The sequence below is a fragment of the Herpailurus yagouaroundi genome, unplaced genomic scaffold, assembly GCF_014898765.1.
Source record: "Herpailurus yagouaroundi ecotype Mexico unplaced genomic scaffold, PumYag 28, whole genome shotgun sequence".
Classification (NCBI taxonomy): Eukaryota; Metazoa; Chordata; class Mammalia; order Carnivora; family Felidae; genus Herpailurus; species Herpailurus yagouaroundi.
In genome coordinates, this window is record NW_024412376.1 from 354,872 (window position 1) to 369,597 (window position 14,726).

At 37.5% G+C, this 14,726-nt stretch overlaps 1 protein-coding gene across 14 annotated transcripts in view; it reads right to left on the reverse strand.

The window, feature by feature from the left end:
* The window catches only part of PSD3 (pleckstrin and Sec7 domain containing 3), a 746,112-nt gene that overhangs the window by 235,152 nt on the left and 496,234 nt on the right, over nt 1–14,726 (reverse strand). The window lies entirely within an intron of this gene.

Here is a 14,726-nt window from a genome sequence, read left to right on the forward strand (position 1 = left end):
CTTGCTTCTCCTTAGGTGATCCACTTCAGGAGGGGCCCTGTGGCAGCGGGAGGAAGTCAGATCCGCTGCCGGAGGTTTGGCTCCGCAGAAGCACAGAGTTGGGTGTTTGCGCGGAGCGAGCAAGTTCCCTGGCAGGAACTGGTTCTCTTTGGGATTTTGGCTGGGGGATGGGCGGGGGAGATGGCGCTGGCGAGCGCTTTTGTTCCCCACCAAACTGAGCTCTGTCGTCCGGGGGCTCAGCAGCTCTCCTTCCCTTTGTCCTCCAGCCTTCCTGCTTTCTGAGCAGAGCTGTTAACTTATGACCTCCCAGACGCTAAGTCGCACTTGCTGTCGGAACACAGTCCGTCAGGCCCCTCCGCTTTTCCAGCCAGACTCGGTGGCTCTGCTTGGCTGGCAGGCTGCCCTTCCGCCCCGGCTCCCTCCCGCCAGTCCGTGGAGCACGCACCGCCTCGCCGCCCTTCCTACCCTCTTCCGTGGGCCTCTCGTCTGCGCTTGGCTCCGGAGACTCCGTTCTGCTAATCCTCTGGTGGTTTTCTGGGTTATTTAGGCAGGTGTAGGTGGAATCTAAGTAATCAGCAGGACGCGCAGTGAGCCCATAGTCCTCCTACGCCGCCATCTTCCAAAGAGCCCCTTCTGCCCATTTTTATTTTTATTTTTTTTATTTTTTATTATTATATATTTTTTATTTATATATGAAATTTATTGTCAAATTGGTTTCCATACAACACCCAGTGCTCATCCCAAAAGGTGCCCTCCTGAATACCCATCACCCACCCTCTCCTCCCTCCCACCCCCCATCAACCCTTAGTTTGTTCTCAGTTCTCAACAGTCTCTTATGCTTTGTCTGCCCGTTTTTAAATGGATTATTTGTTTCTTGGGTGTTAAGTTGTGTACATTCTTTATATTTTGGATGCTAATCCTTTATCAGATATGTCATATGCAAATATCTTCTCCCATTCCATGGGTTGCTCTTCTGTTTTGTTGACGATTTCTTCACTGCTCAGAAGCTATTTATTTTGATGTAGTTCCAATACTTTATTTTTGCTTTTTTTTCCCTTGCCTCAGGAGACATATCCAGAAAATTGCTGCTATGGCCAATGTCATAGCGCTTACTGCCTGTGGTCTAGGATTTTTATGGTTTCAGGTCACACATTTAGGTCTTTAATCCATTTTTAATTTATTTGGTGTATGGTGTAAGAGACTTGTCCATTTTCTCACTTTTGCATGTAGCTGTCCAGTTTTCCCAACACTGTTTGTTGAAAAGGCTGCCTTTTTTCCATTGGATATTCTTTCCTGCTCTGTCAAAGATTAATTGATCACATTGTTGTGGGTTTATTTCTGGATGTCTATTCTGTTCCATTAATCTATGTGTTGATTTTGGTGTCAGTACCATACTATATTGATTACCATACCTTTGTAATATAACTTTAAGTCCAGAATTGGGATGCCATCAGTTTTGCTTTTCTTTTTCAAGACTTCTTTGACTATTTGAGGTCCTTGTTGGTACACACAAATTTTAGAATTGCTTGTTCTAGTTCTGTTTAAAATGCTGTTGGTATTTTGATAGAGATTGTATTAACCTGTAGCTTGCTTTGGGTAGTGTAGATATTTTAACAATATTTGTTCTTCCAACCATGAGCATGGGTCTTCATTTCTTCACATCACCTTGAATTTGTTTCGTCAATGTTTTATAGTTTTCAGAGTACAGGTCTTCACTTCTTTGGTTATTCCTAGTATAACTGAATTCCTAAACATAGGAATAAGCTGTCCTATTATTTTTGGTGCAATTGTAAATGGTTTTTTTTTTTAATTTTGCCTTCTGCTACTACTTCTTTATTGGTCCACAGAAATGCAACAGATTTCTGTATCTTGATTTTATATCCTGATGTTTTACCGAATTTGTTTATTAATTCTATAAGTTTTTTGTAGTCTCTGGGATTTTCTATCTAGAGTATGATGTCATCAACAAATAGCAAAAGTTATACTTCTTCCTTACTGATTTGGATGCCTTTCATTTCTTTTTGTTGTCTGCTGAGGCTAGGACTTTCAGTACAGTATTGAATAAAAGTGGTGAGAGTGGACATCCTTGTCCTCCTATTCCCGACCTTAGGGGAAAACCTCTCAGTTTTTCCCCACTTAGGATGATGTTCACTGTGGATTTTTCATATATGGCCTTAATTTTGTTGAGGTATGTTCCCTCTAAATCTATTCTGTTATGGGTTTTTATCATGAATGGATGTTGAACATTCTCAAATGCTTTTTCTGCAAATATTGAAATAATCATATGGTTCTTATCCTTTCTCTTATTAATGTGGTATATCATGTTGATTGATTTGCAAATATTGAACCACCCTTGCCAACACAGGAATAAATCCCACTTGATGGTGGTAAATAATTTGTTTATATGTATTGTTGCATTCAGTTCATAGTATTTTGTTGAAGATTTCTGCATCTATGCTCATCAGGGATACTGGCTTGTACTTCTCAATTTTATTGGTGTCTTTATCTGGTGTTGGTATTGAGGTAATGCTGACCTCATAGAATAAATTTGGAAGTTTTCCATTTTTCTCTATTTTTTGAAATAGTTTCAGAAGACTAGGTATTATTTTTAAAATGTTTGGTAGAATTTGCCTGTGAAGCCATTGGTCCTGGATTTGTTTGTTGGCAATTTTATTATTACTAACTCAATTTCTTTGCTGGTTATCAGTCTGTTCAGATTATCTCCTCCTGTTTCAGTTTTTGGAATTTATAGGTTTCTAGGAATTCTTCCATTTCTTTTAGGTTGTCCTATGTGTTGGCATACAGGTTTTCATAATATTCTTTTATAATTGCTTGTATTACTGTGTAGTTGGTTATTTCTCCCTTCGCATTTGTGATTTTATTTATTTGAGTCATTTCTTTTTTCTTCTTGATAAGTCTGGATAGAGGTTTATCAATTTTACTGATTCTTCTCAATAAAGAACCAGCTCCTGGTTTCATCTGTTCTATAATTTTTTTTTTTTTACTTTCTGTTTCATTTATTTCTCCTCTAATCTTTTTATTTCTTTCCTTCTGTTGGTTTTAGATTTTGTTTGTTGTTCTTTTTCTAGCTCCTTTAAGGTATGAGGTTAGGTTGTTTGAGATTTTTCTTGTTTCTTGAAGTAGACCTGTATCGCTATAAATTTCTTAGAATAACTTTTGCTGTATCCCAGGGGTTTTGGATTGTTGTTTTCATTTTCATTTGTTTCCATATACTTTTTAATTGTTTCTTTTATTGCCTGGTTAATCCATTCATTGTTTAGTAGCGTGTTATTTAACCTCCATGTATTTGTGGTGTTTCCAAATTTTTTCTTGTGGTTGACTTCTAGTATCATAGCGTTTTAATCAGAAAAGATACATAGTATGACTTCAATCATCTTGAATTTGTTGAGGTTTGTTCTGCAGGCTAACATGTGATCTCTTCTGGAAAATGTTCCACATGCACTTGAAAATAATGTGTATTATGCTGGTTCAGGATGGAATGTTCTGAATATATCTGTCAAATCCATCTGTTCTAGTGTGTCATTTAAAGTCATTGCTTTTTCTTGATTTTTCAGTTTAGATGTTCTCTCCATTGATGTAAGTGGGGTGTTAAAGTCCTTTACTATTATTGTATTATCGATTAGTTCCTGGACGTGTGTTACTGACGGTTTTATGTATTTGCGTGCTCTTATGTTGGGTACATAAATATTTATAATTGTTCTATCTTCTTCTTGAACTGTCCCCTTATAATTATACAGTGTCTTTCTTTGTCTCTTGTTACAGCCTTTGTGTTAAAGTCTATATTTTATCCGATATAAGAATTACTACTCCAGCTTTCTTTTGAAATCTATTTGCACGATAGATGTTTCTCTATCCCTTCACTTTCAATCTGCAGGTGACTTTAGATCTGAAATGAATCTCTTGTAAGTGGCAAATAGATAAGTGTTGTTTTTTATCCACATCACCTTATGTTTTTTGGAACATTTAGTCCATTTACCTCCAAAGCAATTATTGATAGATACGTATTTATTGTTGTTTTATTATTTGTTCTGTGATTGCTTTTCAAGATCTTTCCTGACCTTTTCTTTTAATTCTCTCTTTCATGGGTCATTTAGTTTCTTAAGTGATATTTTGGGTTTCTTTTTCTTCATTCTTTGCATATTTATTAGTGGGTTTTGATATATGGTTATCATTAGGTTTGTATATAGAAATCTATATTAAGTTGATTGTTGTTTAGGTTTGAATCCATTCTTTACTCCTCTCCTCCTCACATTTTAGATAGGTTTTTTAATACTTTTATACTTTTAGTTAGTGAGTTCCTTGACTGATTTTTTTACAGAAATATTCATTTTTACCACTTTTGTGTTTTCCTACCTTCATATTGCCACTTTTGGTCTCTCCTCTGTACTCAAAGAGTCCCCTTTAATATTTCTTGTGTGGCTGACTTAGGGATCAACAAACTCTTTTAGTTTTTGTCTGGGAAACTCTTTATTTCTCCTTCTATTCTGAATGATAGCCTTCCTGGATAGTGTTCTTGGCTACAAATTGTTTCATTCAACTCTTTGTATATATTATGCCACTCCCTTCTAGCTTTTAATGTTTCTGCTGAAAAATTCCCTGCTAGCCATGTGGGTCTTCCCTTACAAGTTACTGTCTTCTTTTGTCTTGCCCCTCTTAAACTTTTTTTCCTTTATCACATTTTTGCCAATTTGATTACAATATGTCTTGGTGAGGATCTGTTTTTGTTGCTTTTGATGGGAGTTCTCTGTGCGTCCTGGAATCAGGATGTCTGTTTCCTTCCCTAGATTAGAGAAGTTTTCAGCTATTATTTCTTCAAATAAATTTTCTCCTGCCTTTTCCCTCACTTCTTCTGGGACTCCTATAATATGAATTTTATTACATTTAATGGAGTCACTGAGTTCCCTAAGCCTATTTTCATTTTGCATTAATTATTTTTTCCTCTTTAGGTTGGCTTGATTAATTTCCATTACTCTGTCTTCTAAGTCATTAATTCATTCCTCAGCTTCTTCCATCCTGCTGTTCATTCCATTAAGTGTGCTTTTAATTTCGTTTATTTGGCCCCTTATTTCTGCTTTATTATTCCTTATCTCTGTGTTAAGGGTCTCACTCATGTCTTCCACTCTTTTCTCCATTCTGAAAGCTAGTATTCTTATGATCATTACTTTAAATTCTCTATCAGGCATGTTACTTATATCTGTTTTTCTGTGGTCTGGTCCTTTCATTTGAGACAAACTTCTCTGTCTTCTGATTTTGTCTCTGTGCCGGTTTCTGTGTGTTAAGAGTCAGAGTTAGCCACATCTCCTGTTCCTGAGGGTAATAGCCTTATGAAGAAGAGGTCCTATAGTGCCTTGCTGTGTAGTGTCCTCTGTTCCCCACGGCCTGGAGCTTCCTGAAGTGTCTCCTATGTGTGCTGCATGTGCTCTGTTTTGTGTCCTGGTGGCTTTATCCTTGAGGTGTCATCTGCAGAGTCTCTCTGACAATTGTGGGCAGTGTTTGTCCCCTGGCCTGAATATGGAGCATTTTAAACAGGTGTACTCTGGTCTGCTTGTGAAATAAGACCTATTGTCACCACCACTGGAACTAAGTCTCCACAAAATTCCCACACCAGTAAATATGGTCTGAACAGAGGTTTAGACCTGTCATCTGGGGAAAGGAACTACTATGCTGGGACTGTGGCAAGCATGATTGGGAGGGGTTGTTCCCCTAGAGCATGGGGTTGGGGCTCAGTGTAAGCAAGTTAGGGAGCAAGTGTTGGCACTACACTGGTTCTCACAGGTGGCTCTGTGCTTATGCTGAAGGGCAGGGGAGGAAAATAGTGCCTGTCAGTTCTTTTGTTTCAGAAGGGTCTCTGTGAATGCTCTCTCTCTGGGATGAGCTCTAAGAGACCAGTGAATAACCTCCCCACTGTGTGCCCCAGGCTCTCTTCAGATTGTTGTTTCCATGCTATATGTCCATGGGTTGTTTTCTTGCCTTCTCCCCAAGAGCAGTCCCAATGTCCTCTGAGCTCTTCCAGAGCCAAGCATGCTAACCTTTAAAATCTAGGCTTTAAGCCCTGCTGTTTGCAAGAACTCACAAAATTTGGCCACCTCAATTTTGTCCAAGCCAATTGCTATGGTGATTCATTTTTCCCATGCATTTTCCTGTGTGCTTGTCTGTCTCTTACCCTTCTCTGTGACTGCAGCTCCTTCCCTACCACAGCAGCTTTGATCCACTTCTCTCCCAAACCATACATCCACAGTTCTTACCTCCTTCGATGAGACCTCTTCTGTACCTTTAGTTGTGGAGTTTCTTCCAGTTTTCAGATCAATTTCTAGGGTATTTAGGATGATTTGATAGTTATCTAGTTGTGTTCATGGGATGTGGCAAGCCCAGTGTCCTACTCCACTGCCATCTTCTTTAGCCTGCTTTTCTACACAAACCATTCTAGTCACTGGAAATTATTCCAGTTTTAAATGCACATATATATGATTATTTTCCCTTCTACTCATTTTTAAACATTTAACAAGGCAATACATATATATTTTTTTTATAAAAAAAAATTACTAAATAGTCCCTTGACTTACCTGATTCTTGCTGCCTAGAAGTAATCTCTTTCAACTCCTTTGGAGCTTCAGTATGCAATTACTGACTGTCAGTAGTTTTATATTTTCAGTATGAACTATTGACTTTCACCTATGGACCTCTGGGAAAAGGGCACTTTCTCTCTCCCCCCCACCACCATCCTCCCTGTCTCCCTCTCTCTCTCACTCACTTACACACACACACAGCTTACTCACTCTCTCCCCCTCCTCCTCCTCCATCCCCTAATACTTCCACTAAAATTATATCATAATCATAATTTAGTGCTACATCAATTTTCAGTACTTACTTTATTATGACTGTATATATATATAAATTCACTCCTGAGCTATGTATGCATTCTGTTTCATTTGCTTTTTGATGTGTGCTTTTTCCCCCCTAGAGTTAATTATTACCTCATTTTGTTTTGTTTACTTTGTTTTCAAAAGCCTATCTCTAATTCACCTCCACATTCTCCAAAAGAACCATGACTCTCCTCTCCATATGGTTCAACATTTCACATATTCTCTCAATGACACTGTTTGGAAGCATCGTTGGAATCCTCTATTCCCCCATTCTGTTCTAAACTGGTTGGTTTCTATTTCCTGCATAGTTGATGTCCTAGGGCTTTAGCATCACCCTGAGGTTTTCCTCTGCCTCTCTATTAGATTTACTATTTACTAAATAGCAAGCCTCATCTTCTTTAAGTAACTAAGAAAAAGTACATGGGTGAGGAGAGAGGGAAGAGTCTGCCCATTGTGAAATGTGTGTACTTTTCACTTAATTTTGCTATTTTCAATGTGGGAATCTCAGTATTAACCTCAGCTGAGCCTGATTTCCTAAGTACAAAGTTTTTGGGTTAATTTTCCCAGGCAGGAACTGCAGAAGATGAAGAGAGTTAGGTCACTTGACTCTACAAAGCAGGGAGGGCATTGAGAGCATCTAGTTACTAATTTAGAACCTTTAAAGGATCTTCTTGTTTTGACCCACTATGCTTAGTTGTAACCATTGCTCCCAATTCCTAGACCTTTCTTGTGTTCCATGAGGAAAATCAGTCTTCTTTCCTTGGCTTTCAGGTCTATAGACACTTGGGTTTCAGTTTTCTCTGGGGTGGTAAATTGTAAAAGGTGAAAGATTTATACAACTTGAAGAGAAACCAGAATATTTTGGGTAGTAAATAGTTAACAAGTCTGTATGCTTTCCACCTTTCAAATTTTTTTTTTGACATCTTGAGGGCATCCTGTCTCCTTCTGTGTCCTTTAAGATCTAAGTGTCCTACTGTCATTTTAGTGAGGTTTACATATGCATAAGGAGAAAAGCATATTGTTAACTTTAATTTTAAGAGTTATGCTTTTGTAGTATATAAATACCACTTAATCATGATCTTAGAGATCACAACAGGGGGTTGATGAGCCATATCAAAATCCCCTTAAAATACTGCCCAATCATCATTAAAGTATTCTGGAGAGAATTTCCATTTTTTTATTGTTTTTTTTAAAAATAATTTTTAGAAAATTTTTATTTATTTTAAGAGAGAGAGAGAGAGCACGTGCACACAGGGGAGGGACAGAGAGAGATGGAGAGAGAGAATCCCAAGCAGGCTCTCAGCATAGTGCCTGACATGGGGTTCCATCCCACAAACTGCGAGATCATGACCTGAGCCAAAATCAAGAGTCAGACACTTAACCAACTGAGCCACTCAGGTGCCCTGAGCCTTTCCATTTTACCTGTTCTTTAAAAAGTGCTCTGTGGAGGAGAATTGTCATAAATCAGTACACTGCTGGTACTTTATCAGTCCTTCTAAGTGATAGTAAAGAGCTTTTTCTCTCAAAGCACTCTCCCATATCTGTCTGCCTATTTGGTCTACTTAGTTATTAACTAGACCCCAACCCTCTTTACACTGGGAAATCTTAGGAGAAAACTTTAACAAAAAGCTCAATAGTAATGGATTCCCTTGTGAGCTGCTGGGGGCTCCAGGGTCTACAGAAGGTCCTATTGCTTGCTGTAAACACTTGGCATGATTCAGTGCATTTCTCAGTTATACAGTTGAAGTTGACCCCACTAAATTACACCTGGATGCAAGGGGATTATTGTATCTGGAACAGCTATATAATCTTATTTTATTTGTCAAATCAAACAAAAATTTGGCTTGCCAGGTTTGAATCTGGCAATAATGGGTAAGTATATTAATGTCTCTAGTGCCTTGGGTATCATTTTGCCTTCTAATACTTAACTGTAGGCTACAACCAGTGTTATATTATGAGATGAGTCAGGATATAAAAATTGAGTCTCAGCCAGTACTTTCTTAAACATTTTGACATGGAACACTCCAAGTAATCTACTTAGAAAAACAAATTGCACAAAGATCAGATGATTTGTGTGCACAAATAATAAACTAAATGTTGTACCATCAGAATGTGAAAGACCAGCTTTTAAAAAGCAATACAAAGTGATCTGCTTGAAGAATAAGATAATGCTCCAAATCTTAATTAAACTAAAAGATAAAAGAGTAGCTCCCATGATTACTGACTAAGAAGGAGCCACCTTGCCCAGCTCCTCACGGTTTCCACATCACTATGAATGAGTATATAAAAACATTCTCCAAAAATCTATTAGTCCCTAAACTGAATGCAATCTCTGAATTATAAACCAGGCAAGCAGGCATGATCTACCAACAGAATAAAATAAGGGAAAGGCATCATCTTGGAAAATCCAAGATGGACCATGCACATTCCCACGTAAGAACTCCCAGATGGTTAAGTTCAGGTTACCATGATGCTATTAACTCCCTCAATCTTCAACAAAGAGTATCTTAAAAATGCAAGGATTCTGTTTTCCTCCCTGAACTCTCATCTTAATATTTTACATATTTTTATTTTTTCCTTTTCATTGATTCTGACAAATCAAATATTATGCTAGACATATCAAGTTCTAGATTGTCAAGAATGATAGCATGGACCAGCAATTAATTACTTTCTTTTCTTTCTTTCTTTTCTCTTTCTTTCATTCTTTCTTTCTTTCTTTTCAATGTTTATTTATTTTTGAGAGAGACAGAGCATGACAGAGAGAGAGACAGAGCAGTGGAGAGGCAGAGAGAGAGGAAGACACAGAATCTGAAGCAGACTCCAGGTTCTGAGCTGTCAGCACAAAGCCCGATGTGGGGCTCAAACCCTTGAACTCTTGAACTGAGAAATCATGACCTGAGCCAAAGTTGGACATTTAACCAACTGAGCCACACAGGCACCACCCCCCCCCCAATTTTTTTTGATTCACAATAAGCATTATTGAATAATACTATTAAAATAACATTGAAGAAGAGTATTTTGTGACATAGAAAGATATTTACACTTGGAGCACCTGGGTTGCTCAGTTGGTTAAGCATCTGACTCTTCATTTCAGCTCAGGCCACGATCTCATGGTTTGTGAGATCGAGCCCCACATTGGGCTCTGCGCTGACAGCATGGAGCCTGTTTGGGATTCTCTCTCTCTCTCTTTCTCTCTCTCTGTCCATCTCTCTCTCTCTCTCTCAAAATAAATAAATAAACATTAAAAAAGAAAGATATTTATACTTTAATATGGGAGAAAAGCATTATGAAAGAAATAAAAGTATCTCATTTAAAAGAAAAATCATAGAAACAACCTAAACATCCACTGATGGATGAACAAAGAAAATATGTATATGTCCAATTATTCAATTATTATTCAGCCATAAAATAAGGAATGAAATCCTGTCATTTCTAACAACATGGATACATCGATGGACCTTGAGGGCACCATGCTACATGCAGTTCAAAGACAAATACCAATGATCTCATCCATATGCAGAATGTAAAAAAACAAAGCAACCAACAAAAAATGAGCTCATGGATATATGAGCTCCAATTATAAAATAAGTAAGTCATGGGGATGTAATATGGCATGGCCCAGCAATTTCTTTAGTGTTCACATACTGCATGGAAGCTCTGAGCTACTTGCTTTAGAGCACCATGATTGGAAGAATGTGTTCAAATAGAAAGGCATGAGGTAGCAGATCAAGAACACAGTGTAACACTGGGAGTTATTTTAGAGACACTCAAACCAAAGCACAACTCCACTGGCACTTTAGTCAAGTGAAAATGGGTAAATGATTATCTGCTTTTAATTACATTCAAGGCTCAAAAGGATGGTCCCATCAGGAGCATAGTTGGCTCAACACCTTAAATAATCATTTGTATAATCTAAGGGGGAAAAAGTAGTAATCTACACAAAAGTACTGGCAGGATCTGAGAAATTCAGAAAGAAGCTGGTGGTGGGAGGGGTGATTACGGGTTAAGGGAGAATTAAAAAACAAACAAAGAAACACCAAACCTAACAACAAAAACTAGAATCACTTTGCTAGCTTCATAATTTAAAAATAAATCCAAAGGTAGTACAAGCTTCTATTTGGGGGCAAGGCTGACTAAACCCTTAAGAGAGTTAAATAGCTATCGATTGTAATGTAGTCTGCAGAAAGACCTTCCATAAGGAGCCAGGTCACTTTTAAGACCTCCTTTGGGTAAAGATCACATCAACACATCAAAACTTGTTAGTCTGGCAGAATCACACATGAGAGAAAACAAGAAGGGACTCTAGTGGGAACTCTTGAAACATAAGAAGGACTCTAGTGGGAAGACAGAAGAGCCAGTATGAGAAAAATAGAGTTCTGGAGATAAAGTTATTTTTATCTTTACACTGCCAGACACTTCCTCCCTAATTCTCTAATGGGCCAGGGTTATAACTAGTACAGACACTGTTCCTGAATTCTCACCCCAGGGGCACGTGGGTGGCTCAGTCAAATGTCCAACTTTTGATTTCAGCTCAGGCCATGATCTCACAGTTTGTAGGTTCAAGCCCTGCATTGAGCTCCATGCTGAAGGTGTGGAAACTGCTTGGACGGTTGCCCCCTCTCTCACTCTCTGCCCCTCTGCCTCCTTTCCCCACTTGCACCTGCTCTCTCTCTCTCTCAAAATAAATAAATAAATAAATAAATTAATTAATTAATTAAAAAATACTGAATACTGACCCCAATATTTAAATCTATTGTTCCAAAAGGATCCAGATAAAGGATGAATTTATGAGACAGAAAGATGTTCTGCTTCAATTTAAGAATAAAAAAATATGCATAAACAGATATTTGCAGGAAGTTTTTCTAATTATGACTAAGGATTTTTCCCATGTTATATAGATATACATTTCTGAATGGGCAAATATAAATGATCCATTTGACAAGAATCTCCTTCCCAGGCTCTAGCCTTAAGCTAAAGAACAAAGGGATCTAGTTAAGAATGACAACAATCTGCAAATCTCTAATGAAAAATTTTAGGTTGCAATGGGCATTGTAATATCTTTCAGGCTCCTTTGCAGGTAGATTTGATTCACAGAAGAAGAAATGAGTAATATTTATCTACCAATATTAAAGAAATAACAAGCAAAGCTTATGCAGAATGGAGAGAATAGAGTTGATAGTGCCTTTCCTCACAATTGCAACATATTTTACAAAACAATGAATTAGGCACTTCCATTTACCTTCAACATGTTTATGGTTAACATTTCCTAGCAAAGGAAGAATTTTATTCAAAATACAGATAAAATTCACCTTCCCCAGAATCTAGCTCAGTCTTTAGATTCCTTTTACAGAGGAAATAACCCCCACCAACCTCCGCAAGATTTCTAAAATTAACATTGTTCAGAACAAAGCTATCATTTTATCAACCCATGAATTTTATGGATGGTGTCTCCGGGAGGAGAAGTGACTGTCTAGGCACATATTGCTAATTATAGAAAGCAAGACCCAGGCCTGACCACAAGGATGCAGCACCCTGGTACAGACAGCAAACAGCCAACTTTTTGCATTTAGTACTACTCAAAGTACCAGTTTTACTCTGAAATTTCAGTGTTGGAGAAACTGATTTCTTTGCCATACTATTAAACAATAACTTTACACAATTTGTTTGAATCCATACAATAATCAAGTAGAGAACTCTTAGTTTAATCTCTAGTGTCACATTAGTCTTCAAAAAAATGTCCTCAGGATTCAACCATGCTTGTTATATTCACCCACAACAACATGAAACAAAAGCATCAGGCTGAGATTTCCCTATCTATAATGAATGTATAATGTAGTTCAGCAAGAGATAAAAAAGGAAATAAATGAGGGGCGACTGGGTGGCTCAGTCGTTTAAGCCTCCAACTTCAGGTCAGATCACAATCCCAGTTCCTGCGTTTGAGCCCCACAGGGGGCTCTGTGCTGACAGCTCAGAACCTGGAGCCTTCTTTGGATTCTGCATCTCCCTCTCTCTCTGCCCTCCCCTGCTTGCACTCTGTCTCTCTCTGCCTCTCAAAAATAAACGTTAAAATTTTTTTTTCAATCTTATATAAAAAAAGGAAATAAATGATACTATCAACATGAACTTTTATAGATTTATGTTTAAAACCTATAATTGACTTACTCAAGTTAAAAATTAAGCAGACCAACTCAGTATAGTATACATTTATACTATAATGTAAAGAATCCTACATTTATGAAGGAAGACCAGACACCATGACATGGCTTGTGGTATCTCTATAAGTGTATGACTGTATAAAGAGCTGCTTTAGACTCTGTCTTCAAAAAGTTCAGAATAAGCTCCTTTAGAAAATTTGTATAGAGTCCTCCTCACAGGGGATGGCCATGCAGTGGCACTCAGGTAGTGTTTGTGTATGCCTAAATCTGTGCAACATGTAGCAAATGTATAAAATGTACTGGAGGTAAGGTGTTAAGTGCAAAGATGTCTGCATGAGTATGTGTTTATTTGTTTGTGAACTTCTGGTCAACTGCATTGCTGTTCTCTGCCTCCTGGGGTGCTATTCTATTGGTTAGGGTTCAAAAATAATTTTTTTTCTTTTTTTATGTTACCTCAAATATCATGCCATTTTTCATACTGTCGACAAACTCCATTTAGGGGAAAATGGTTAAATCTCTGTTAGAAGTTACTTCAGTAAGTAGCTTTGTGTTAACTACTCACCACAGGAATAATAAGAAGCAGACTGCAAGGAATTGACTTCAGTGTTTGGAGTTATGAAAGGCATTACAAACTCCAGTGAATGAAATGGCCATGGTTAAAATTTATGAAAAGTACTTAAATGTGTCCTTTTAATCATCTCATTTTCAATCTTGGTAGATTAGTAAAAATAAACTACATCAATATTAACTTATTTATAGCACTTTGAGTTTCTCTGTGGCTCAGTAATGCCTTCTCCAACAGTGTGGAGGAAATTACTTTCTATGCATTGGGGATCATATATAGAACTTCAATATAGTCTCACTACAATAAATTACCTTCCTTGTTTCAAAATAAAACAAAACACACACACACACACACAACACACACACACACACAACACACACACACACACACACACACAACACACACACACACACACACACACACACACACACCCCAAATACAAAACAATAACAAAAGCACTAAGAAACCTAAGCAACATCAAAATAATTTACACTTGAGGTATAACTAGATCCATGGGAAACATGTGGAAATTCTTGGCAGAACTGAGGCCTAATCAACATTTCTTATAGTTTACATACCAAATTCTGGAGTGTCTGCCTTTTAAGAAATTGATTCCAAAATGTTACTTCTGTCAAAGGCAGAGCAACCAGCTGGGCTTGACAGCAGGAAGGTTTGTACTGCCCCCTCATGGCCAGGAGCCTCACTGGTAAGTCTTCTAATAACAGATCCTTAAACTGATAAATAGCTTAAACCAAAGTGACAATTAAAACAGTTGAACAATGAATGTGCTCGCCACAAAATGCATAGTCTTCTAAAACATACTGACATGTGTCCTACATCTGCTTCAGAATTTGATATAAACAATGTTACCTAAAAAAAGACAAAACCACGTTCCAACTGGAGGTCTAAAGAATATAATTTAAAATACCTTAAAGAAAAAAAAAAAAGGCCACACAGAAAATCAAGTTTTAAAGAAAATAACATACAGACTGTGTTTCAGTAGTTTAAATAACGTTCTTCAGACTATGTCAAAATGAACCACAAAGGATTAGAAAAGTGAATTTTCTTAATTTAAAATGATTAGATCAAGGGAAGCTTTTAAGATATTTTGCTAAAATAAAA